Source organism: Zea mays, chromosome 6 (genome assembly GCF_902167145.1).
Source record: "Zea mays cultivar B73 chromosome 6, Zm-B73-REFERENCE-NAM-5.0, whole genome shotgun sequence".
Lineage (NCBI taxonomy): Eukaryota > Viridiplantae > Streptophyta > Magnoliopsida > Poales > Poaceae > Zea > Zea mays.
Window position 1 is genome coordinate 29,507,099 of NC_050101.1, and position 26,695 is coordinate 29,533,793.

The 26,695-nt window shown below is 51.8% G+C and overlaps 1 long non-coding RNA gene and 3 other non-coding genes across 4 annotated transcripts; all 4 read right to left on the reverse strand.

Moving 5' to 3' along the window:
* Positions 1-4,541: 4,541 nt before the first annotated feature.
* On the reverse strand, positions 4,542-4,641 carry LOC111589633 (small nucleolar RNA snoR99). Its single transcript, XR_004850987.1, has one exon. It is a non-coding gene; the product is annotated as a small nucleolar RNA snoR99 (small nucleolar RNA).
* A 113-nt stretch (positions 4,642-4,754) lies between these two features.
* LOC111589636 (small nucleolar RNA snoR99) lies at positions 4,755-4,851 on the reverse strand. The gene has a single exon (XR_004850991.1). It is a non-coding gene; the product is annotated as a small nucleolar RNA snoR99 (small nucleolar RNA).
* A 171-nt stretch (positions 4,852-5,022) lies between these two features.
* Positions 5,023-5,120, reverse strand: LOC111589634 (small nucleolar RNA snoR99). The gene has a single exon (XR_004850988.1). It is a non-coding gene; the product is annotated as a small nucleolar RNA snoR99 (small nucleolar RNA).
* A 2,808-nt stretch (positions 5,121-7,928) lies between these two features.
* On the reverse strand, positions 7,929-9,361 carry LOC103629149 (uncharacterized). Its single transcript, XR_002263188.1, has 5 exons — positions 9,312-9,361; positions 9,044-9,107; positions 8,842-8,930; positions 8,361-8,534; positions 7,929-8,260 (listed from the first exon to the last, which is right to left on the reverse strand). It is a non-coding gene; the product is annotated as an uncharacterized lncRNA (long non-coding RNA).
* Positions 9,362-26,695: the final 17,334 nt, after the last annotated feature.

Below are 26,695 nucleotides of genomic sequence, written 5' to 3' on the forward strand. Positions count from 1 at the left end.
CAAACTTTCCCTTAGATGCATTTCGATCAGCACCAAAGCCTTAGATGCATTTCGATCAGCACCAAAGCTATGTGTGTGAAGCATTGCTCTATTGGGATAAAAGATCTCATTGCCCCAGTTCATAACTCAAGATTAGAAGGCCCCCATATGTTCACTTGATTTCAAGTTAGCAGGAAGAAGACTACAGTTAGTTGGTTGAAACACTTTTAATAGAGAATGCATAAATGCATCTGTTGATAGAAAAAACACATAAAAAGAAACCATGTCAACATACCGACATGCCCTCACCTCCAATTCTTGCTAAGCTGACACTGTCCTCTGGTTTGTTGCTCCAAAAACTTCATTACCACGTTACAAAAGGATTCTACAGCAAAAGGTTATCTGAAACTCTCAAGTATGAAGCTCCTAAGTAATGCCTCTATGCAAGGTTTGGATTTAAAGTGAGAAAACAGTGGTTGACACTTCATGTACGAACCTCCTAATTCTATCTCTTCAATAAACAGCCGTCGGCGCAGTGGGATGGCGACGCCGACGCCCATGCCCAGAAGCGAGGGGACGCTCGTGGCGGTGATGCTGCGGTCCCCGTCCCGACGCCGGCGGGGACCTCGGCGACTGAGACGCCCGTGCTGATATTCCTTTACTTCCACAAGGCGATCCGCGCGGAGCTCGAGGCGCTGCACGGCGCCGTCATGCTCCTGGCCACCGAGCGCACCGGCGATGTCGCGGCGCTCGCCGAGCGCTGCCGCTTTTTCTTCAGCATCTACAAACACCACTGCGATGCCGAGGACGCGGTACAGATGCTGGCTACCCCGTGTGGAGCTCTGTTTTTGTGTTTCTGGCCATTTTCCCCTGTCGCTTCCTGTTGGGCGGGGGGCCTTGACCCGCGGTCACCGTTGCGGCTCCGCTCTACCTCATACATACCCTTCCCTCCCTTACCTAGTTCCCGCCGCCGCCACCCCAGCAGGCACAGCCGAGGAGGAGCAGGACCCAACAAGCCTGCCGGGCTGGAGGGGCGCTAGGGTTGGACGGAATCGACGAGGACGGAGGTGTTTGTGCGAACGTGGCGGTGGCACGGCGGGCGATGGGGAGATGAGGAAAGATGAGTGGTCGACAGTGGAGGCGCGGATCTGCGGGGAAACGCGAAGGGTGGGATGGCGGGTGGGGAAACGCGTAGCTCGGCGCGAGAGGGGCGGGGACACTGAGCTCATGGCGAGGAGATCATGGCGAGGAGATCTGCGGGGAAACGCGTAGCTCGGCGCGAGAGGTTGGCAAGGCTCATGGCGAGGAGATCAAGCTGGAGGTTGGCGCGGAGCTCGGCCGGCCGAGCTCGTCGCGGCGAGGAGGGTGGAAGTTGCAGAGCGCATCGAGGACGGGAAGGGCTGGTGGGCGAGGGGGAGAGCGATGCGGGGATCGTGGGAGGGTGGGCGTCGGTGGAGGACTGGAGAGAGCGCGCATCGGACGGGGGAGGAGCTCCACGGCATATTGGACGATCGAGATAGCTAGATGGCAGAACGGCAGAACAGATAGAGGCAGACTACTCTTACATACTTAATAGGTAGTAGAGATAAATATGTATTGAGATATTTATTCAAATTATAATTATTGTTTATTTCTAAACACTAAGGTACATATAGTCTAGTGGTTAGCCTCAAATTTCTAGAGTAGGGCGGGCGTGTGTTCAAATGTTCACTTTGTACTATTTTTTATATAATTATTGTAGTATTACTAGCTGTATGCCCGTACGTTGTTACGGCGGCAACATATTATGATAAAATCCATTAATATGCATAAACATTAATCATCATTCTACATATGTGCTCCCCAATGAACAAATGGATGTCAAGAAATTAAAAAGGATGGAAAACAAAATCATCGACCAGCTAGTTCATACAAGGGAGTAGTGCTTTCCCGGTCAGCATCCCACCTTTTTCTAATCAATATTCCACCTTGTAAAATTCAATTTGGTTCTACAAAAAAGTATATTCAAGAAACAATTGAGCGGACTCATCATAAGTCGATGAAACACGATTTTGTTTTGTGGCACATTGACATATAGTCGAAGTAAAAGCAGAAAAACTGGACAAGGTGATGTATCTTTAGTTACTACTTTTGCCTAGGCTTTTGAAGATTTTTGGGTTTTCCACTGCTCATCGACTGCCACGCCACGTTCGCCTCGTTCGCACAAGCCACCTTCTCCAGCGTGAACATGTGCGACAATAAGGAGATTAGCATCATATACAAATACAACCTCTATATACATGAAGATTCTCAAAATTCAATTTTTAAAATAGCAAATGTGAATAGCATTTAGTAATGCAGATAAGACTTGGGCAACAAATAGAATATAGACATTTGTACAAATGAACTTGCCTTTTAGTTCTATTGGAAGGCCGTGGCAATCCCAACCAGGAACAAAGGACACTTATGATTCTGAAGCAGCTGCATATAGAAGAACTCAAGAAAGTATAAGCAAAGATGTGATTCTGAAACACTAACCAACAGCAATAGTCATATGAATGGCAGTTAATACCTTGTAGCGATTTATACAATCCTTGAAGATTTTATTGAGCGCATGGCCCATGTGAAGATCACCATTAGCATAGGGAGGGCCATCGTGGAGAACAAAAGCAGTCTAATCAATCATCCAAACAGAACAAGCAACTAAATCAGATTCACAGATCTATTAAATATTTGAAGTTACATACTTGAATATATCAACTCACCCCAGTGTTCCTTTCAGAAACCCTTTTCAGAACCTGATTATCGTCCCATAATTTTTGGAGCTCTGGCTCCCGCTGTACAGATTTCGCTCTCAGCTCAAATGTTGTTTTCGGGAGATCCACAGAGTGCTTGTATTTTCCATCTTCTTGTTTTCACCTAGCAAGAGCAAACAAGCCAAACTCAATTCTACTACTTTGTTCTTGACAATAAAACCAGGACTGATTGCCAGAGCAGAGATCAAACTATCAAATATCAACAGACTGCTTCACTTTTTTATCTAAAAAAACAAATCAGATCAAAATTACGGGTATAACCAAGCAATGTTCTACCCTATACATGAAATTCAGATATTCAAATGTTCAGATATTCAGATTCTTTGAAATTCTTCAGATTTTAGACAAAAAGTAACTCTAATATAGCAGCTTCACACACACCCATAGGCGACAACTCCGAAACTGTGTGGGCAGAAGACTTTCAACACGGTCGAAAAGCTAAAGCCTATGGGCGAGCAGCAACCGGTGCTGGAGCTAGAGCTGTAGCAGCAGCACCAGGACATAACTCAACACAAAAACGATGACGGCAACTAAGGATAGCAGATTCTATTCACATACATCCTATTTAAATTGGTTGGATAAGAACACATGGTAAACATCTTACAGCTAAAAGGCAAATAGTGAAATACGGAGTATAACTGAAGGCAGTTGACCATTAAGACACGGCTATCAAGACATCACGAGACAGGTGTATCTTACTTCTTACAGGTACTAATCAGAACAATAAATGCTATATGAAAACATTCAGGGGTGTGTCCATCAGAGGAACTGGAAACAGTTAAAAGGTGCATCATAGACGAGATAAACTTACCAGCAAAAAGACTAATTAGACAAGTGCTAATCAGAACTAAGTCACAAGCATGCATTGACAGATCTCCTTCTTAACAACTTATTTCACAGGATATTCATTATAAACGCTAAATCGGTCGGTGATAGAATGATCTAATCATACCCTGCGCCTGAAGCGCTCCGGCGGCTTGCCGTCCCTGCGCTTCTCACGGGATCGGGCGCGGGAGGTTGACGCGGCGACCGAGCCGTCGCGGCTGAGTTGCTGCTCGAATTTCGACAGGGAAGCGCCGGCTGCATGCTGCTCGTCGAAGAAAGCAGCGGTGTCCTGGACGACTATGGAGGGAGCAGGGGCGAAGGGAGGGGACGCTGGACGGGGAGGGGATGGGGCGGATGCGGTATGCAGATGTCCCATGCACGGCTCGCGGATGGGACGGTTTGTGCGGGCGAGGGGAACAGGGCCAGTGCGAGCGCGGAGGGGAAGCGGGGGCATGGCTGTAGTCTTCACTATCGTCTTAATAGTTAGTAGAGAAGAGAAGTAGAGAAGAGATTGGAAAAAAACCCACAATGATCAAATTGATAACATGATCAATTATCAAGCAGTTGAGAAACTAATAGGAAAAAATGTCAAACATGTAGCAATTCCGTACTCCTAACGAAAAACTGCATTTGCTTTACACAGCAAAGTGACTCATTTAATGAAAATAAGTTTCTCACTGGGATTTGACAGGAATGATCAATAGAAAGTGCAAAGCTTATGAACACATATATAGATCAATGAAGAAGCAAACCTGAGCAGAATCAGATATTAGTAGCAAAATAGGATCACTGCTTGGTACAGTCTCCCATATGAAGAACAAACAACATGCATTATAGCAATCTAAATTGCATGTAGCAGGACAAATTAAGGTCTAAGCACTGGCAAAGTTTGCACAAAAGAACAACACTTGGCAAGCCAGTACATGAATAAAACAAATGTAAGAATTTCCCATCCTTAAATGATCAGCTAATAATGTGAATAATAGCTGACAAAGTGAGCAAAATGGTAGTAAATATTGGGACCTGTTCATCCCACAGGCACTGTTATTGCCATCGGGGCAACGTATTAGTCCCAAAAACATGGTATTTCAAATAAGATGTGCTCAAGCAGAGGCAAGCAGAACATATAACATAGCAAGAAAATTCTACTTTTAACCATTTCCCATTCTTAATGATCAGCTAAACAATTATGGCCAACAACTAATAGTAAAAAAATGGAGCAAATGTTGGGACCTGTTCATCCCACAGGCACAACATAAAAGTCATAGGGGCAACATAGAAGTCCCAGATATGTGGCATGTCAGATCAGACAGGAAGCAAAGGTTGCTCTTTAGCAATTTTAAGTTGTATCTAAGTATTAACAAAAAAATTGTGGCAAGTGTTGACAGGCAGAGATAGAAACATGGATCACATCCACGTATGGAAATTTCCCATCCATCATGATCAGCTGAAAACAAAATATCAACTGACAAAGTAAATAAATGGTTGAACGTGTCAGGGACATTTTCATCCCACAGGCACTACAGACTTGCCATCGGGGCAGACATGAAGTCCCAAACAAACATATGTTATACCCTATACATGAAACTTCAAGCTCGCTAATCTAAAATCGGGTATTATGATCCCACCAATATCATTGCAAAATTTGCATAACTCATCACAAAAACGATCACGACAACTAAGGATAGCAGATTCTATTCACATACATTCTATTTAAATTGGCCGGATAAGAACACATGGTAAACATCTTACAGCTAAAAGGCAAATAGTGAAATACGGAGTATAACTGAAGGCAGTTGACCATTAAGACACGTCTATCAAGACATCACGAGACAGGTGTATCTTACTTCTTACAGGTACTAATCAGAACAGTAAATGCTATCTGAAAACAATCAGGGGTGTGTCCATCAGAGAAACTGGAAACAGTTAAAAGGTGCATCATAGACGAGATAAACTAACCAGCAAAAAGACTAATTAGACGAGCGTTAATCAGAACTAAGTCACAAGCATGCATTGACAGATCTCCTTCTTAACAACTTATTTCACAGGATATTCATTATAAACGCTAAATTGGTCGGTGATAGTATGATCTAATCATACCCTTCGCCTGAAGCACTCCGGTGACTTGCGGTCCCTGCGCTTCTCACGGGATCGGACGCGGGAGGTTGACGCAGCGACCGAGCCGTCGTGGCCGAGTTGCTACTCGGATTCCGATAAGGGAAGCGACGGCTGCATGCTGCTTGTCAAAGAAAGCAGCGGCGTCCTGGACGTCTGTGGAGGGAGCAGGGGCAAAGGGAGGGGACGCTGGACGGGGAGGGGATGGGGTGGATGCGGTATGCAGATGGCCCATGCGCGGCTCGCAGATGGGACGGTTTGTGCGGGCGAGGGGAACAGGGCTGGTGTGAGCGCGAAGGGGAAGCGAGGGCATGGCTGTAGTCTACACTATCGTCTTAATAGTTAGTAGAGAGTAGAGAAGTAGAGAAGAGATTGGAAAAAAACCCACAATGATCAAAGTGATAACATGATCAATTATCAAGCAGTTGAGAAACTAATAGGAAAAAATGTCAAACATGTAGCAATTCCGTACTCCTAATGAAAAACCGCATTTGCTTTACACAACAAAGTGACTCGTTTAATGAAAATAAGTTTCTCATTGGGATTTGACAGGAATGATCAATAGAAAGTGCAAAGCTTATGAACACATATATAGATCAATGAAGAAGCAAACCTGAGCAGAATCAGATATTAGTAGCAAAACAGGATCACTGCTTGATACAGTCTCCCATATATCACCCAAAGTTCAACTCTCTTTGGTGAATCCCGCTGCTTGGGCTTCATCAAAAGATTTAGAACCTTTCCGAAGACCAGTCTGAAATAAAAACAACAGAATCAGAGATGCAAAGGCTGCTTATTGCTTTATTAACATCGAGTCAACAAGAAATGATGGAAAATATGATGGCCCTTTGAAGTCATGATTTAGAACCATACTCCTGCCTCTAACTCAGACGAACCGTCCTCCTAGCCCAAGTAGAACGCATCGCGGCGGTGACCAAACACCACGGCGGAGCGCCTACTGGAGCACCCACAACTCGCCCTCCGGTGCCCCATAACCCAATCTGAGACGCGTACACAAGTAGGAGAACCAAGCGAGCACAAGGAGGGGATTCTTACCGGCGCGTTCGCAGTGTAGAGCTCAGGCCACGGCGGCAGACGAATCCGCGGCGCCACCCAACACCGGCGAGAAATCCGGTTGACGCCGGGGGTGCACACACCAAATTGCGCACACCCACACGATCCGCACGCGCCAGTGAACTCCAATCTCGCCTTCCCCGAAGCAAGAACGGCAACATTCCGAGGAATCGTCGCGGCGGCAACCCCTCTCTCTCTCTCCGCGTTCTCTCCACTGGTGCCGTTAATTGTGACCCAAAGGCTTCGGGTGGCTAGGGTTTTGGAAGCTTCGGGGCCTCATCCACTTGGCGGTTCGCGGCGTGGTTCGCGGCTGGCGTATCGCGGCGGTTCGCGGCGGATGGCGGGGTTCGCGGCGTCCGGGTCGGGCGGATAGCGCCGGGCGGGGTTCGCGGCACGAGTGCGGGCTAGCGCGGTTCGCGGCGGTCGCGCCTTGCGGTTGGCCGCGGGATGGCTAACGGGGTCGCGCCTTGCAGTTGGCAGCGGGATGGCGGGCGGGGTTCGTGGTGTACGGGTCGCGGCTTGCGGTTGGCGGCGGGGCGTGTGGGCGTTGGCGGCGGGGTGTGCGGGCGTTGGCGGCGAAGGTGGATTGGCGGGGGCAGTCTACACTGCCCTCTTAATAGTTAGTACAAACTAGTAGCACCAGGTACCCACCTTCTGTTCTTAATAGTATTACTAGTTAGGTGTTCGTGCGTTGCGACGACACACAATCACGGAAACAGGCTTTCAGACGTAATTATCGCTACCTTCTTTGTTCTACCAATGCAAACAAAGTCTATGGCTGGGTACCAAGTATGACAACATGGTGGTAATATCAAATTCCATGTTGTTAGTAGTGTTTAGACTGTGCATCCCTCGCAAAATAGCATATGAATATACACTCACAATCTCAAATCCATCTCGAATTAACGAACAAATAGATAGACATTTGAAGCATGATCTTGTTTATCCTATAATTATCGCTACCTTCTTTGTTCTACCAATGCAAACAAAGTCTATGGCTGGGTACCAAGTATGACAACATGGTGGTAATATCAAATTTCATGTTGTTAGTAGTGTTTAGACTGTGCATCCCTCGCAAAATAGCATATGAATATACACTCACAATCTCAAATCCATCTCGAATTAACGAACAAATAGATAGACATTTGAAGCATGATCTTGTTTATCCTGCAGCAGCTACACGATATCACTAACCTTATCAATACTTTTGCCAACAGCAGCTGCATGGTCCTTTTCTCCTGCTTAAGTCGTTTAAATAGTCGATCATTTATATGATCACTAAGAACAGTTATTCGTAAAACTTTTTCCCCAAGAAGATCACACTGTGGTAAAGGTTTGCACAACCCACATTTGACCTCCTCGACGTAGCAATTGGGGCAAGTATATTCAGCTTGTCCTCCATCATTCCTTCTTCCATTAAATAGAGCACAAATTTGATGTTGCTAGCATTCACATTTGTCACTTTGAACCCACTGCAGAATGCATGATTCGAAAATGTTTAGCACAAAAGAAAAAATTTCAAACGTTTGAGCTTTTATGACACTACTGTATCAATGGAACTGAAGAACTTACTCGTTCTTCGCCTTTGGAAATGTTTGATTCCATATATACCACCCCAAGAGCATCAAAAAGGTACAGAGGAAAAGGGTACTGAAGCATCCAAGGAGACACCAACCGTACCACCTTAATGTGAGGGTAGGGAACTTTTCACTCTTGCTCTTAGCATTTCCATGAGTAATGGACCTTCTTTTGTGTAATAAGAAAAAATGATATGCACAAGTTAGCGATACTGTCAAGTTTGTTTTATGATATTATGGGCTTCCTTTTTATCATGGCTGATAAGAATTAGAGGACCTATCGTGAAGTCTACGTGGATGTAGGATGTAATTCACAAAACGTAGAGCTTATGTGAAAGACTGAATGTGCTAAGACCAACTCTATTCTAAGCTTATCTTATTAACATCTAAAAAGACCAGGTCACAGTAATAAATTGTACCATGAGTTACAAGTTCATTCAACATACATCAATATTTACTTGAAGTTCAGTATTTACCTCTGGAGCTGAAACTGCCTTAGGTCAATCACATGTTCTCTGTCTTCTTGGATCCATCACAATTAACTCTACCACCAGCATCTCTTAAACTATTGAACATGGTAGACAAGTCAGGTAGCACCATGGTAGCGTATAACAAGTGCTCAACTGAATTGACTTGAGACCACAAACAAGAAGAAGGGAAGGCCTGGGTAGCACTAACACAAATGGATGGGAAGATGGGATGTAAGGTTCATCTCCAGTGGCGTGCACGACACCCAGGACGACTACATTGGTGCACAGGAACACGAAAAGCCCCATGAACAAAACAAGTGGCAATAAGGTTAATTAGTCCAATTCTGCCAGCAAGTGTCTAAATTAATTCAGATAAGAAGAGGGAGGGAGCTAATGACAATTGTGGGTTATCAGTAACATGGTAAAAGAGTTGACATCGTATCTAAAGTTGTGCAAGTAAAGAATGAAGTATCGACCTTTGGTACTTTTACATGTGAAGTCAGGTCTGCTTGAACCACCCCATCTGCAAAAGGAATGGGAGAAGTCAATGCATAGTGCCATACTGCAATCAAATGCATCAGAGTTAGGTAAAATCAGAATTGATACCTGAATACCTCTAAACATACGCCATGAGATTTTACAATCTAAGGACCAGATGTCCTCTTAAAATTTAAGGAGCAGATGACATCCTAAAATTTAAGGATCAGATCAATTAATTATCTAAAATATATGACCTGACGAATTAACCTTATTAACATGAGTGATTATAAGCGAACAGTTTAATCTCGCGTGCGGACAACACGCGATACGCGCGACAACGCATGCGAACAGCATGCGCGACACTCACAAACGACACGCGAAGACACGCGCCAAACAGCACCGCGGCACGCACACGGTACGCGCGGGCCGACATGCGAAAGTAATAAATAAATAACAGCATAATTACACTAAACAATTATTAATAAGTAACATTTCAGGTAAGGTTAATCATGTTGGTGGCTAATTATAAATACACAAATTGAATTCCTAAATTAGATTTTAAAATTGAAACGTCGTTCTAGTATCCATTGTTAAACAAATGTTTAAGTAAATTAAAAAATATGTGCAACAGTGGGGATAAATATTTCTAAATTAAGATAATTTTAATACGAATCTAATGCAACTTGAATGGATCGAATCGGGTTTAAAATGCAAAAGTTATCATTGTTTTAAACTAGACTGTAATTCACGCATACTAAATTACAGAACTGCCATCGTTTAATTACGTAAATTAATTAACGTGAGCGATTCTAGGTAAAACAGTTTATTGCCGTGCGACACGGCGCATAACTCACTAAACAAGGTGCGCGGAACGGCGCACGCGACAGTGTGTGTCGACACGTGTGAACGACACGTACGATGCACGCGAACGACACGCGTTGACTTAAACGCTCTACGCGAATATTGACTATGATATTTTATTCAACTTAGCCATATTAGCAAGCAATTATTGTAAGCACCAATAAAATCATTACTTAACTCTAATTGTGTTGTTACTCGAATAATTGTCGTTTTAGTACGTAGTTAATTAGCACGAGCGATTCTAGGTGGAGTGGTTTACTAAAGCGCGATGAGACGTGCAACGCACGAGAGCGATGAGCGCGTTACGTGCAAGATAGCGCGCGCGATGGCGCGGATAGGCAGCAAGTTTGACGCGCGAACAAACGATGGGTGCGATGGCGGGGCTATGGACACGCAGGGGGGGTAGATGGACGTCGTCTATGGGTAGACGAACGTCGTCGAAACCCCAACGGCGCGCTGCGAGAGCACAGAAACGCGTCGCATGAAGGCGTGGGGGCTGTGTGGGGTGCTGCGTAGACCGCGCGCAGGACTGTGCTGGCCACGGTAGAGCGCCAGCCGCGCTAAGACGGACTGGCAAGGACAGGGACGCACCGGGGGGAGGGGCCGGGCTGCAAACCGCGCGCGCAGGGGTATGTCGGCCGCGCTGGCCGCGTGCAGCCGCGCCGCACTGGCCAAACCGGCCACGCTAACCGTGCGCTGTCGCGCCGCACTGGCCAAACCGGCCGCGACGGGCGGGTTCCTCACCGGGCGCTACGAGCGAAAAGGAGAGGGATGAGGAGGGGAGAGAAGGCGAACTCACCTCGGCAGATTTGACGGCGAGCACCGGCCGAGCGAGCTCAGCGACGACGAGCTAGGCGGGGGGTGGTGAAGAGGCTCGGGCGCGGGTGGCTTGGAGAGGAAGGAGGACACGATGCCAGGCGGTTGAGTGGGGAGAGCCTGGGCGGGCGGTTGGCGAGAGTATCGCGTCGTGGGCGGTTCCCTCGGAGAAGACGAACAGGAACGACGTGACGTGCGGGTCTGGAGAAAACAACGCGTCCACTGCTGCATGCATCCGATGCTGCTGGGGAAGGAAATGCCAAGCGGGCCACGGGGGGTGCTGCTGGGTCGCGGGGAGGAAAAGGGGGGGAAGACGAGGGGTGGGCTGCGCGCTGGGGCGCTGCTGGGCACGCTGTGTTGCGCGGCGCGGGGCAGCTGGGCCTCGGGCCGCGCGCAGCGGCCCAGGAGCACGGGTAGGATGTGGGGTGGGGGGTGGAGGCGAAGGCACGTGGGCGGGGTGGCCGATCGGCCTAGGAAGGGGGGGACGGGCCACGATTGGGAAAATGAAGGGGAAAGAATGGTGGGATTTTTTTCTTTTATGTTCCTCTTCTTTTCTTTGTCTATTTCTTTTCTTCCCTTTCTATTTAGATTTGGTTTTAGTTTTGAATTCAAAATATACCATGCCTTATGAGTCTAGATGAATGCACAACAAAGCACAATCATCACAAAAAAATAGGTGCTCCGGCATGATGCAATAATCAAAACTCTTAGGGTTTCATTGCACTACACCTAACACCTACATAAAAACAAAATATTCCTCCACTATTTGGAAAAGAGAAAGAAAGGCAAAGGGAAGAGAGGATAACAACTGAATTTGGTGGATATTAGAAAAGTAATTTTATACCCCCAAATTCAAGGTGTTACACTGTTCAGGTCGACGAGGACGGGGGAAGGGGAGTCGTCGAGGATGAGGCATCGGGCGGGGCGCCGAGGACAGGGAAGACGGGGTTGTGCGCCGTCTGTCAAGGCGCGACAGGCAGAGGTTGGGGGTTGGCAACGCGAGCGGGGGTAGGCGGGGGCACGGTGTGGGTGTGGACGCCCTCATTCGTATCTTAATAAAGCAGTATAGATATAAGTATTGTTTATTTTTAAATACTAAGGTACGTGTGGTCGGATGGTGGCTGCGCGGGCAGTAGTTGAGAGCTTGCTGAGAGTGGGGCGGGCCCATTATGTCAGCACGGTGTGAAGCCGTGGTAGCACCAGGTGCCCACCTTCCGTTCTTAATAGTATCAGGGATAAGTATAAATTCACAAAGAGGAGAATAAGGGCCTGTTTGGTATGGCTCCAGAGCAAAACTTTAAGGAGGAGCTGATCAGAGCATGCCAAACACCCCAACTCCAGAGTTGTAAACTCTATGGAGTTTTTGGAGCCGCAGTACAATTTTTTGGAGTATCTCTTTTGCTGCTCCGAAAACTCCAAAAAAGCAACATAGTCATGGAGTTTGGAGTTATTTACTCGTCACTGCCACCGATCATGAGAAACAATCTAAACTATGGAGCAGAGCTGCTCCACGCAGAATTTTGGAGTAGAGCTGCTCTTGGTAGAGCAGAGTCATGCCAAACACGTCCTAAGTATCAAGCATGTGAGATGAAATTATGCAAAAAAAAAATTAGAATAATTGGCATGCTTTGTCCGCCGACTTGCTTAGCTACTAAACATTTGTGCCACGATACTATTAACTAATTTAAATTTCTCTTGTTACGATATTGGCTCATCTTAGCATCAGATGATATGTGGACCGAAGGTTCACTGGAGGCAAACGTATTGGGCCACCAAGCTAATTAATGGTCTGTTTGGATCTCATTATTATGATCTAAATTATGTATAGGGTTATTTTTAAAAGGTCGCAAGAGATTAGCGAATTTATGTTAGTAGAAGAAACGAGAAAACAATAATAACAGATACAAAGTTACATGCCACGCAACCCACAGCGTCGTCCGCTGAGCGCTCCAAAATCGCGGCAAAAATAATGCAGTATTGGGGTTTGAACCCGCACTCATTGGGTCAAAATATTCAAAACCTACCACTGAGACTCAAACCTATCTACATTCAAATAAAAACAATATTTTAAATATCCATATACAAATTTTTGAAATACAAATAATATAATAATGTTTGAATAAATATCTCATTTAATCAATATTATCTATATGATACATAAAAACGTAGCAATGCAAAGTTATCTGACAAGTATAATCTTATTAATATAATCGGAATGGTTAAACTTGGTCTGAGGTTGTCAGTAACAGATCATGTAAAATAAGAGATATGAAATTTGAAATAGGATATGAGATAAAATAGATGTTGGAGACAACATAAGTGTGTCCAACTGTTCATGTCTCATCCTATACTTTGGTTTTCTTTTTACCTAATACATATCTAGTAAGACTTTCTCCAGCAACGGACGCTAAAGCGTCCGGTACGCTAAATTTAGCGTTTGTTTATGTCCGCAATGTATCCAACAACGCTCGCTATCGCGTCCGCTAAGTTAGCGTTCGTCCCTGGCAGCCGCTAAATGTGGTGGTTCACTGTGCGTCCTCTATCCGCGCAGCGGCACGGTCTTTCTCGTTGAATCGCTGCACCGTTCCGAGTTTTGACTGCCACTTGCTGGTCATCTTCTCCATGGCCGTTCACTTCGCCGAGCTCACGTAGCCACGACGGAGCAGCGCCGAAGACGCCCCAAACCACACAGTTGCCGCCGCCGCCGCCGCTCGCCATCAAGGTCGTGCTCCATCTCCTCATCCTCTGCCATGCTCTCCTGACTTGAAGAAGCCAATCGTGCAACAGACCAAGTGTGGCAACTAGTGGAGGCGATGCTAGAGACGACATGCACAGAAGGTGTTTGACGATATGATCAAACCAGTTTGCAACAACCCTGTTGTGGATGTCCTGCTTAAACAACAAGAGTAGTCCCGTACTGATGTTAAGCCCTTTGTTTAATAGTATAAGTTTATTTAAAAATATTTTCTTATAGAGGATGAGATATAGAGGATGAAATTTAGAGAATGCTTAAAAATAATGTAGATTATTGAAATCTGGTAACACTGTAGATATAGAGAACCAAATTTAGGGGATATTACTGGAGACGAAGAAAATATAGAGAGTAGAATCGTTTAGAGGGTGCTGTAAAGTACAGAGAATATTTTTTTAAGAATGAAATTTAGGGGACGTTGCTGGAGACAGCCTAGCCGGCGAGTCCCTTTCCGTTTAAAAAAATCATAATATCTTATTTTAACCACACATCATGCTATCTAATTTTTGAAATAAGAACTTCTCAGTAAACTTTAAATTACTCAATAAATGATATCATATTTTTAAAAAGTAAATTCATAGTATTATAGTAATTGTATTGCATATTTTAGTTGTGCTTTAATTAGTTAGTGGATATCTCGCACGAGACCTTCGGCAAGCATGATACCTACATGGAGGAAGGATGGAGCCATATCTCTACTCATTTAAAGCACTAATTTCACGTGTCGTGCGTCGCGTCACATGTGAAATGCGGGATTGCGGGTTGAATAAATAAAGGGCAGGGGCTCTTATGCAAATGCTCACGCACAAAACGGTATCAATCGGTTAATCAGATCCGTTCGATCGCTATCTGGCAGTCCAGATTAGACCCAGCCCACATGGAACCGGCGCGCAATATAATCCCTTGGATCAAGATCGCACGGTGGAGATTTTGATCTCGGTCGTGCGATGGACAACATACGACTATCCTAGGTCTGCCCACCTCCCGATGACCTGAGGCGGTGGGGGTTCGCGTCCACAGTGGCCGACCCGCCAGCGTTCGGTCTCTGATGACCCTCGCCTACTATATCCGCCTAGAAGGCTACTATATGCGACACAAGCATAAGCGAGTCGATTGAAGGAACACTCACCGATGGTCGTGATGCGTAGAGTCCTAGCCACGGATGTAATACCCAACTTGTAAACAATATGAAGAGAGTAGACCTCATTATATGTTTTTGCCCCATACTCATTGTAACATGGTAATAACCATATATAAAGGGAACAAATAATTAACAACACCTAAAATAAACTATGCATCATGTTGGATTTATTTGTTTGCGCATTTAGAAAAATATTAAAGTCCAAATTGGAAAGTTAACCTAAGTCACAATTTAGGGAAATTGAAAATAACCTAGAAAAAGGAAAGAGAAAATGCTACATAATATAATAAATAAATAAATTCTTTCCATATGAGTATGTTTAAATTAAATATTTATTCTAAAGACAAACTACCACGAAGTTTGAATGTAAATGGAAATTTGAATTTTGAATTTGTACATAGAAAGAAAAGAATAAAGAAAAAAGGGGAAAACTAGTTTTGGGCCCAAATCCGCGCTAACCGGCCCAACTAACCTAGCCCTTCTGCGCGGCCTGCCTGATCAACACCGACACCTGGGCCCTCCCGTCAGGCTCTCAACGCGTGCACTCACCTCAGCGGAGTGCCGACATCGTGGACCCTCCTGTCAGCCTCGTAGGTCAGCTGCTCGGTGTGCACCGTGGGCATCTCTCTGCAAAGACGAACCCACTGACCAGCCAGCCCCCGCGTGTGTAACTCTTTTGTGACCGCCACCGACACATGGACCCCGCTGGTCAGGGTCGTCCATTCCTCGCGGCAATGTCGTTGCAACCACTTCGCGCGAGTCCGAGGGAATCGGAGGGTGGGATTGCAGAGCTGGGCGATAAAGCGTGAGCACCGTGGTCTCTCTCTCTCTCGTTGTCTCATGGGCGTACACAAAAACTATTACCGCTGCTGTGAGGCGAGGAAGAGAAGTAGAAAAAACCTCGCCGCCATCGACGCCGCGGTCGATATTACAGTACCGCGCGCCATTGGCGGAAGGCGGGGGTCGGGGACGGTATTCCGTCCATCAGGGACCTAACCGGGCGGACCGCAGACGGTGGGGCACGAGATTGAACGACTAATTTCTCGCCGGTGTTCCCTGACTAAGGTTAGCGCCGCCTCGCTGTGGCCTGCTGTATCGCCGCCGTGAATTGAGGTAAGTTAGTTATCCGCGAATCTGCTAGGCTTCCCTAAGGATTTTGCACCCGTTAATTTAGAGTTTGGTGGTCGTCTGGGGCAATGGGCGAGCTCGCCGCAGTAGCGCCGCCGTGTGGTGCGCACGACGCCGTCGTCTCTGTTCGGGGTTAGGGTAGGCGTCGCGAGGACCGTTGATCCCTCGCGCAACGGTCGGGATTAGAACCAGGCATTCACTCGGATCCAATAGGATCTACACCGTAGATTTTAAATCCCGGGGTCGACATCAAATACCGATTCAGGGTGATACTAGGGCTAATGTTGACCGTGCGATATGGATCTTGCGGTCCACATTCTATACTGATTCGCTTACAACGCAGCGTAACCTGAGTCGTCCTGATCTAATCCAGTGGCTAGAATAGACGATACCCCTTCGGCCTGCACCTTTTGCAGAAGAGCCCTTATAGATTATAGAAAATAACATGCCATCCTGCGCGAGTGTCCACTGTGTCTGAGGTATTTTTATAGATTGGCCCCCGACCTTTCCAGAAATTGATGCGCTGACCAAGGAGCCGAGAAAAGGGATAAATAATTATAGAAATTAATTTTTTAATACAAAAATAATTCCAGGAACTTGTATAATCCATATAAAATTCATTTTAACTCCAAATTGAGTCATTCCAGAGACATTAATTTTGTTTTAATACTGTCTATCACTTAGTAAATTTGTTTAGCCATGAAACTAGAACTTAAATTATTCACATGAGTTATGCTATTTGTCGGCGTTTCGAGACCGGGGGGGTCCCTAAGCCGACGAGTGAATGTGCCACGTGCCCCAGCCCAGATGGGTCGAGCGCGTGGGCGAGCGCGAAGGGGGGAAGCGAGGTGGCCGGAGACGGGCGTGACAGAGGTGGAAATCCCGCGGCCTTCGTGTTCGTCCCGCGCCCAGGTCGGGTGCGCTTGCAGTAGGGGGTTACAAGCATCCACGCGGGTGAGGGAAGCGAGCGGCCCCAAGAGAGCGCCTGTCTCGTCCTCGTCCCCGCGCGGCCAACCTTCTCTAAGAAGGCCCTGGTCCTTCCTTTTATAGGCGTAAGGAGAGGATCCAGGTGTACAATGGGGGTGTAGCAGAGTGCTACGTGTCTAGCGGGGGGAGAGCTAGCGCCCTAAGTACATGCCGATGTGGCAGCCGGAGAGATCTTGGCACCCTGCTGGCGTGATGTCGTGGCTGTCGGAGGAGCAACGGAGCCTGGCGGAGGGACAGCTGTCGAAGCGGTTGGGTCCTTGCTGACGTCCTCCTGCTTCCGTAAGAGAGCTGTGAGCCGCCGTCGTCACAGGGCTTGTGGGGCGCCATCATTGCCTATCTGGCGGAGCTAGCCAGATGGGACACCGGTCTTGTTCTCTGCGGCCCGAGTCGGCTCGGGGTAGGGTGATGATGGCGCTTCCTGCTGACGTGGTGGGCCTGTGCCCTAGGTCGGGCGACATGGAGGCTCCTCCGAAGCCGAGGTCGAGTCTGTCTTCCATGGCCGAGGCCGAGCCCGAGCTCCTGGGTCGGGCGAGGCGGAGGTCGTTCGGCAGAGGCCAGGGCGGAGTCCGAGCCCTGGGGTCGGGCGAAGCGGAGTTCGTCGTCTTCTGGGGCTGAGCCCGAGTCCGAGCCCTGGGTCGGGCGGAGCGGAGTTCGCCGTCTTTCCGGGGCTTAGCCCGAGTCCGAGCCCTGGGTCGGGCGAAGCGGAGTTCGCCGTCTTCCGGGGCTTAGCCCGAGTCCGAGCCCTGGGTCGGGCGGAGCGGAGTTCGCCGTCTTCCGGGGCTTAGCCCGAGTCCGAGCCCTGGGTCGGGCGGAGCGGAGTTCGTCGTCTTCTGGGGCTGAGCCCGAGTCCGAGCCCTGGGTCGGGCGGAGCGGAGTTCGCCGTCTTCCGGGGCTTAGCCCGAGTCCGAGCCCTGGGTCAGGCGGAGCGGAGTTTCCTATGGCGCCTTTGGCAGGGCCTGACTGCCTGTCAGTCTCACTCTGTCAAGTGGCACTGCAGTCGGAGTGGCGCAGGCGGCGCTGTCCTTCTGTCAGACCGGTCAGTGGAGCGGCGAAGTGACAGCGGTCACTTCGGCTCTGCCGGGGGGCGCGCGTCAGGATAAAGGTGTCAGGCCACCTTTGCGTTAAATGCTCCTGCGACTCGGTCGGTCGGCGCGGCGATTTAGTCAGGGTTGCTTCTTAGCGAAGGCAAGGCCTCAGGCGAGCCGGAGATGTGTCCGCCGTTAAAGGGGGGCCTCGGGCGAGACGGAAATCCCTCGGGGTCGGCTGCCCTTGCCCGAGGCTAGGCTCGGGCGAGGCGTGATCGAGTCGCTTGTATGGACTGATCCCTGACTTAATCGCACCCATCAGGCCTCTGCAGCTTTATGCTGATGGGGGTTACTAGCTGAGAATTAGGCGTCTTGAGGGTACCCCTAATTATGGTCCCCGACAGTAGCCCCCGAGCCTCGAAGGGAGTGTTAGCACTCGCTTGGAGGCTTTCGTCGCACTTTTTTGCAAGGGGACCAGCCTTTCTCGGTTGCATTTTGTTCCGGTGGGTGCGCGCGAGCGCACCCGCCGGGTGTAGCCCCCGAGGCCTCGGAGGAGTGGTTTCACTCCCCCGAGGTCTTAATGCCTTGCGTAATGCTTCGGCTGGTCTGGTTGTTCCCTCATGCGAACTGGCCGTAGCCCGGGTGCACGGTCGGGGCCCAAGCTCTCGGACTGGTATGTTGACGTTGTCAACGGTTCGGCCGGAGCCGGGTTTGCGAGAGCAGCCCCCGAGCCTCCGCACAGGGCGAGAGGGCGATCAGGGACAGACTCGGCTTTTTTACATACGCCCCTACGTCGCCTTTCCGCAAGGAGGAGGGGGGGAGAGCGCCATGTTACCCTCGATGGGCACCGAACATGGTGTCTCTGGTGAGCTGCAAGTGGGTAATCCGAGTGAACGTCCGTGCCCTGTTCGTTGGGGGTCGGCTAGGGGCCCAGAGGCACGCCCAAAAGTACCTGCGGGTGATCTGCCGGACCCGGTCCCCTGGCGACGGGGTCCGAGGGCTCGATGCCTCCCTCCGATGGGATTCCATTACAAGATCGCTCCCGCTGGTCTCGGAAATGTCCTAGGGTACCTCGGGAGCGCAGCCCGAGCCTTGGTTATGTATCGAACGTACCCCTGGTCATCCCTCGCTCGGCGTCTGAGGCGACTGTGAACCCTTCGGGGGCCAGCCTTTGAACCCCTGATCAGTAATGGGCGCGGAGCCCGAGTAGCCTGAGGCGGCCGTGGAGCCCTTCGGGGGGGGGGGCCTTCGAACCTCTGACCAGTAGTGGGTGTAGGACCCACATGATCTGAGGCGACTGTTGAACCCTCGGAGGGCCAGCCTTCGAACCTCTAATCAGTAGGGGGGGCTCGGAGCCCGGTTCCTTCACGGGGAAGGATCCTTTTCGGGGTATCCCCCTTTCCCGGTCCCTGTTGCAAGAGATAGAGAAAGAGGAAAAAAGGAAAAGGATACGAAATCGAACGACGTGGCGTACCTTTTTTGGCGCGGTTATTACGGCGAAGGCGAAGCGTCGCCCGCTTCTCCTGCCAAAAACGCCGCCTGTCCCGCCGCGGAGTTAATACGACGGGGTGAGTTGTTGGCAGGGCGGCCGTTGCGCGTGCGCGAGCCGTTCGAGGAACGGATCACGGGCGCCCTGTCTTCACGCCGTGAGAGGGGGTTCTCTTGCTGCCCCCGGACGGGACGTGAGTCTGGCCGACGACGCGACCGCTGCTCCCGCCCGCCTGCCACCGTCATTACTGCCGGCCCACTTTCGGCTGCATTGACCATCGCGCCAGGCTGGCGCTGCTGGGTCGTGCGTTGGGCCGCCTCGAGTCGCGGTATTGGTTCCGCAACCGAAGAGGCGCGGTGGTGGTGCAAGTGGCGGTGCAGTTGCTTGCATGCAGCATCTGGCACGCCGGTTGCGTGACGCGTGGGCCTGGGCCTCCATGCTGGCGTGTTGGGAGTCGGAGAAGCGCGTCCACCTGGCGCGATTGCATGCCGCCTGCATGGCTGCCCGCCCCTTTCGCCCGTTGGTCTGGGCAAAAGTGGGGGTCGCTTGTTACTGCTGGGCGGTTGTGTGCACCACGCGCGGTGGTTTGGCTTCTTCTGCTCCGAGCCGGCTTGCGTGACATGCGGGACCCAGCCCCCGCGCCGCAGGGGAGGGCCTTGGAGCGTGTTGGAGAAGACTCAGCCCGTGACGTTTGGGGGCGCACGTAGGGAGAGTTGCCTTTAAAAGGAGGGCGACCCCTTTCGGAAGGCGACCATGTCTTCTCGCTCCCTTATGTGTCGCGTCTTTCCACCTTCCAAGCCCCCGGATGGGGGGTACCCGCCGTCTTTTCGCCTCATCGTTGGAGGAACGCAACTCCGCGGGAGTTGGTACCTTTCAGCCATCGTTCGGCTTCAAGGATTTTCATCATGCAGCCCGGCTGCACCCCTCCACCGGCGGTCACCCAAGATGGTGACCTCCAGCTTGATGGTGGGGGAAAGCGAGACGGGCTGCGGCCTCTCCCCCTCCCTCAGCCTCAAGGATTTTCATCACCAAGGCTGGGGAGGGGAGTGTGCCGAGTTGGGGTCGGCCCCTGCGTGGGCGGTGGCCCGCTCCTTCACTCAGTGATGGGAGGAAGGAGCGGTTGTCGTCCGTGGCGCTGGCAGCTGCAGCGTGCCCGGCTTTCGGACGCGAGTGGCTTCGGAGCCGCTCGCGGCGCCGGCGTCTGCCACGGCAGCTGGAAGAGGTTCTTCCGCCGGCGTGATAGCCAAGGCTGGCCACGGACCGACCTCCGACTCTACGGCCTTCTGCCCGTCCTTGCCTTACGAGTTTTGGCATGGGCGGGGGCCTCCTGGCAGCAGGATCCGCCCTGAGGTCAGTGCTGCCGCTGTTCGGCCCCCCGGAGCAGAAGTCGTCGTCGTCGCCGCTGCTGGAGCAGGTGGTGGCGCGCCGTTCGTCGGTCTTCCGTTGCTCCGCAGGCCTTCCCCCATGGAGTGGGGTTGTTCGTACCAGCGGAGGGGGAACCGGAGTTCCGTTTGTAATGGCACTTTGAATGCCAGTGTCTTAGTTCATTGTGGCTGTCGAGGCCTGAACATGTATGTAATTTTGGCACGGAGCCGTGTTTTTTCCTCATTTTCGAGCACTAAGACTCGCCTGTTGATTATCTGAACCGCTTCACCAAGCATGAGTCGCCCCGTGTCAAGGTGACGAGTGAGGTATCCGTATCCCGGAGGCGTAGGAATCCCTCGGCTCGATCGGCCTTGTTGTCTGAGGCTCCTCTAGCTTAGTTAAAGAGACCCCTTGGCCGCTCTTCGACGAGCCGAGGCCAGGGGTAGCGATATCAGCACGAACAGAGGCGGAGTTGGCTCGAAAATGAAAACTTGGTTGGCCGGAGCCTAGCCGGGTTGTCCCTCAGCGGGACCGATGCCGGAGTTGATCAGCCGAGGCCTCGGACCGGGCTGGCGCCCTTGGAAGATGGTTGGCCGAGGCCCCTGGGGTAACCGGCCGAGCCGCCTGCTCGGGCCGGATTCCCGGAGAAGTCCCTGGACCGCGTCGCCGTCCGAGGCTGGGTCGGACCTCGCTGAAGGTGTCGTCGATGCCGAGGGTGCTACAGCCCCCTTCCAGCGTGAAGACCCGAGCCTGCAAGATCAGATTGTCTTGTAGTGTGTGCCTTCTGCGGCCGCTGAGGCCAGAACACACACCCTCGCTGCGTTGTAAAGTTGCGTCTCTTTTCCTCTTATTTCGAGTATCTGGACTTTTTTGTCGGTAACAGGGATGTTTGTGCGAGCGAGAGTTGCTTCTCGCGGAAGGTGATGAGTGAGGTATCCGTATCTCGGAGGCGTGGGAGTCCCTCGGCTCGGTCGGCCTTGCCGCTTACGCATACTTTCACCCGTCCATGAGGCCCTATCACCGATTCAGTCGAGAAGGCTCGAAGGACCGCTTCGGCAAAAGAGCTTCCGAACGTAAAGACTTGTTCGGTCCGCGGAATCACTTTATCCGAACGCGAGTTACTTATCGCAGAAGGTGATGAGTGAGGTATCCGTATCCCGGAGGCGTAGGAATCCCTCGGCTCGGTCAGCCTTGGCTGCTTACGTGTACTCCGTCGTTTTCAGGATCCGCTTTTCGAAGTAGTCAAAAAGCACGAAAGATATTCTGCTAAAAGGGATCTTTTTTCGAGGAAAATTTCGACGCAGAGGGGGTCCTCCCCCTTTTAGCCCCCGAGGGAGGGTCGGGCTTTGCCGAGGCGAGGCCGACCCTTCCTTGATGACTAAACTTTGCGTGGGTGCGAGGTATATGAACAACTTGAAAACATCTTAAGGGTAGAAGCGACATAGCTGTTGGATGTTCCAAGCGTTGCCGTAGACCTCGCCTTGATTGTTGGCCAGCTTGTACGTTCCGGGCTTCAGAACTTTGGCGATGACGAATGGCCCCTCCCAGGGGGGCATGAGCTTGTGCCTCCCTCGGGCGTCTTGCCACAGCCGAAGCACCAGGTCGCCCACCTGGAGGTCTCGGGGCCGGACCCCTCGGGCGTGGTAGCGTCGCAGGGACTGCTGGTACCGCGCCGAGTGTAGTAAGGCCTTGTCCCGAGCCTCTTCCAGCTGGTCCAGCGATTCTTCTCGGCTAGCTTGGTTGCTTTGATCGTTGTAGGCCCTCGCCCTCGGGGAGCCGTATTCCAGGTCAGTGGGCAAGATGGCCTCGGCCCCGTAGACCAGGAAGAACGGCGTGAAACCCGTGGCTCGGCTCGGCGTTGTCCTCAGGCTCCAGACCACCGAGGGGAGTTCCTTCATCCATCGCTTGCCGAACTTGTTGAGGTCGTTGTAAATCCGGGGCTTGAGCCCTTGTAGAATCATGTCGTTGGCACGCTCTACTTGCCCATTCGACATGGGATGAGCCACGGCGGCCCAGTCCACCCGGATGTGGTGATCCTCGCAAAAATCCAAGAATTTTCTGCCGGTGAACTGGGTACCGTTGTCGGTGATGATGGAGTTTGGGACCCCGAAGCGATGGATGATGTTGGTGAAGAACGCCACCGCCTGCTCGGACCTGATGCTGTTCAGGGGTCGGACCTCGATCCACTTGGAGAATTTGTCGATGGCGACCAGCAGGTGCGTGTAGCTCCCGGGCGCCTTCTGCAAGGGACCGACGAGGTCCAGACCCCATACAGCAAAGGGCCAGGTGATGGGTATCGTCTGCAGAGCCTGAGCGGGCAGGTGGGTCTGCTTCGCATAGAATTGGCACCCTTCGCAGGTGCGGACAATCCTAGTGGTGTCAGCCACCGCCGTTGGCCAGTAGAAGCCTTGCCGGAAAGCATTCCCGACAAGGGCTCGAGGCGCTGCATGATGGCCGCAAGCCCCCGAGTGTATTTCTTGCAGGAGTTCCTGACCTTCGGCGATGGAGATGCATCGCTGGAGGATGCCCGAGGGGCTGCGGTGGTAGAGCTCCTCCTCATCGCCCAGCAAGACGAACGACTTGGCGCGTCGCGCTACCCGCCGAGCCTCGGCTTGGTCGAGGGGTAGCTCTCCTTGGCGGAGATATTGCAGGTACGGGGTCTGCCAATTTCGATCAGGTGTGGCCCCGTTCTGCTCCTCCTCGACGTGCAGTGCCTCGCCCTCGGGGGCCGAGGGTACCTCGGGCTGAACCGAGGACGCCTCGGGCTGAGCCGAGGGTACCTCGGGCTGGACCGAGGGTGCCTCGGGCTCGGGCGTGTCGTTGATCTTGACGGAGGGTTGATGCAGATCCTGGGAGAAGACGTCCGGGGGAACCGTCGTTCGCCCCGAGGCTATTTTTGCCAGCTTGTCCGCAGTCTCGTTGTAACGCCGAGCGATGTGGTTAAGCTCGAGCCCGTAGAACTTGTCTTCCAGGCGCCGAACCTCATCGCAGTAGGCCTTCATCTTCGGGTCGCGGCAGTGGGAGTCTTCATGACTTGGTCGATGACGAGCTGCGGGTCACCGCGGGCGTCGAGGCGTCTGACCCCTAGCTCGATGGCGATCCGCAACCCGTTGACCAGAGCCTCGTACTCAGCCACATTGTTGGACGCCCGGAAATGGAGGCGTAGCACGTAGCGTAGGTGTTTCCCGAGGGGCGAGATGAAGAGCAAGCCCGCGCCGGCTCCTGTCTTCATCAGCGTCCCGTCGAAAAACATGGTCCAGAGCTCCGGTTGGATCGGAGCCGTCGGCAGCTGGGTGTCGACCCATTCGGCTACAAAGTCCGCCAATACCTGGGACTTGATGGCCTTCCGAGGGGCGAACGAGATTGTCTCGCCCATGATTTCCACTGCCCACTTTGCGATCCTGCCCGAGGCCTCTCGGCACTGGATGATCCCCCCCAGGGGGAAGGATGACACCACAGTTACCGGATGGGACTCGAAGTAATGTCGCAACTTTCGCCTCGTCAGGATCACTGCATACAGCAGCTTCTGAACTTGTGGGTAGCGGATCTTGGTTTCGGACAGTACCTCGCTGACGAAGTAAACTGGCCTCTGAACGGGCAATGCATGCCCCTCTTCTTGCCTCTCGACCACAATCGCGGCGCTAACCACCTGAGTGGTCGCGGCGACGTAGACCAAGAGGGCTTCTCCATCAGCTGGGGGCACCAAGATAGGCGCCTTTGTAAGGAGTGCCTTCAAGTTCCCGAGAGCTTCCTCGGCCTCAGGGGTCCAAGCGAAACACTCGGCCTTCCTTAAGAGACGGTACAGAGGCAGACCTCTTTTGCCGAGGCGTGAGATGAAGCGGCTCAGGGCCGCGAGACATCCCATGACCCTCTGTACGCCTTTTAAGTCCTTGATAGGCCCCATGCTGGTGATAGCTGCGATCTTCTCCGGGTTGGCTTCGATGCCTCGCTCGGAGACGATGAACCCCAAGAGCATGCCCCGGGGCACCCCGAAGACACACTTCTCGGGATTGAGCTTGACGCCTTTCGCTTTGAGACATCGGAATGTCACTTCAAGGTCGGAGAGGAGGTCGGAAGCCTTTCTTGTCTTGACTACGATGTCATCGATGTAGGCCTCGACTGTGCGACCGATGTGTTCGCCGAACACATGGTTCATGCACCGCTGGTACGTCGCGCCCGCATTCCTCAAACCGAACGGCATGGTGACATAGCAGTACATGCCGAAGGGCGTGATGAAAGAAGTCGCGAGCTGGTCGGACTCTTTCATCCGGATTTGGTGATACCCTGAGTAGGCATCGAGGAAGGACAGGGTTTCGCACCCAGCAGTGGAATCCACGATTTGATCGATGCGAGGCAGAGGGTAGGGAACCTTCGGACATGCTTTGTTGAGACCAGTGTAGTCTACACACATCCGCCATCTCCCCCCTTTCTTTCTCACAAGCACAGGGTTGGCAAGCCATTCGGGATGGAATACCTCTTTGATGAACCCTGCTGCCATTAGCTTGTGGATCTCCTCGCCTATCACTCTGCGCTTCTCCTCGTCGAATCGGCGCAGAGGCTGCCTGACGGGTCGGGCTCCGGCCCGAATATCCAGTGAGTGCTCGGCGACATCCCTCGGTATGCCGGGCATGTCCGAGGGACTCCACGCAAAGACGTCGGCGTTTGCGCGGAGAAAGTCGACGAGCACTGCTTCCTATTTGGGGTCGAGCCCGGAACCGATCTGGATCTGCTTGGAGGTGTCGCCACTGGGATCGAGAGGGACGGCCTTAACCGTCTCCGCAGGCTCGAAGTTGCCGGCATGACGCTTCACGTCTGGCACCTCTTTGGAGAGGTTCTCCAGGTCGGCGATGAGGGCCTCGGACTCGGCGAGGGCCTCGGCGTACTCCACGCACTCCACGTCGCATTCGAACGCGTGTTTGTACGTGGGGCCGATGGTGATGACCCCGTTGGGGCCCGGCATCTTGAGCTTCAGGTAGGTGTAGTTGGGGACGGCCATGAACTTCGCGTAGCATGGCCTCCCCAGTACCGCGTGGTAGGTTCCTCGGAACCCGACCACCTCGAACGTCAAAGTCTCCCTTCGGAAGTTGGAGGGCGTTCCGAAGCAGACGGGAAGGTCGAGTCGTCCGAGGGGCTGGACGCGCTTCCCAGGAATGATCCCGTGGAAGGGCGCAGCGCCTGCTCGGACGGAGGACAGATTGACGCACAGGAGCCTGAGGGTCTCGGCGTAGATGATGTTGAGGCAGCTGCCCCGTCCATTAGGACCTTGGTGAGCCTGACGTCGCCGACGATGGGGTCAACGACGAGCGGGTATTTCCCCAGGCTCGGCACGTGGTCGAGGTGGTCAGCTTGGTCGAAGGTGATGGGCTTGTCGGACCAGTCTAGGTAGACTGGCGCCGCCACCTTCACCGAGCAGACCTCCCGGCGCTCTTGCTTGCGATGCCGAGCCGAGGCATTCGCCGCATGCCCGCCGTAGATCATGAAGCAGTCGCGGACCTCGGGGAACTCTCCTGCTTGGTGATCTTCCTTCTTGTCGTCGTCGTGGGCCCTGCCACCCTCTGCGGGTGGCCCGGCCCTGTGGAAGTGGCGCCGAAGCATGACGCACTCCTCGAGGGTGTGCTTGAAGGGCCCCTGATGATAGGGGCATGGCTCCTTGAGCATCTTGTCGAAGAGGTTAGCACCTCCGGGGGCTTCCGAGGGTTCTTGTACTCGGCGGCGGCGACAAGGTCCGCGTCGGCGGCGTCGCGTTTCGCTTGCGACTTCTTCTTGCCTTTCTTCTTGGCGCCGCGCGGAGTAGACGCCTCGGGAGCCTCTTCCGA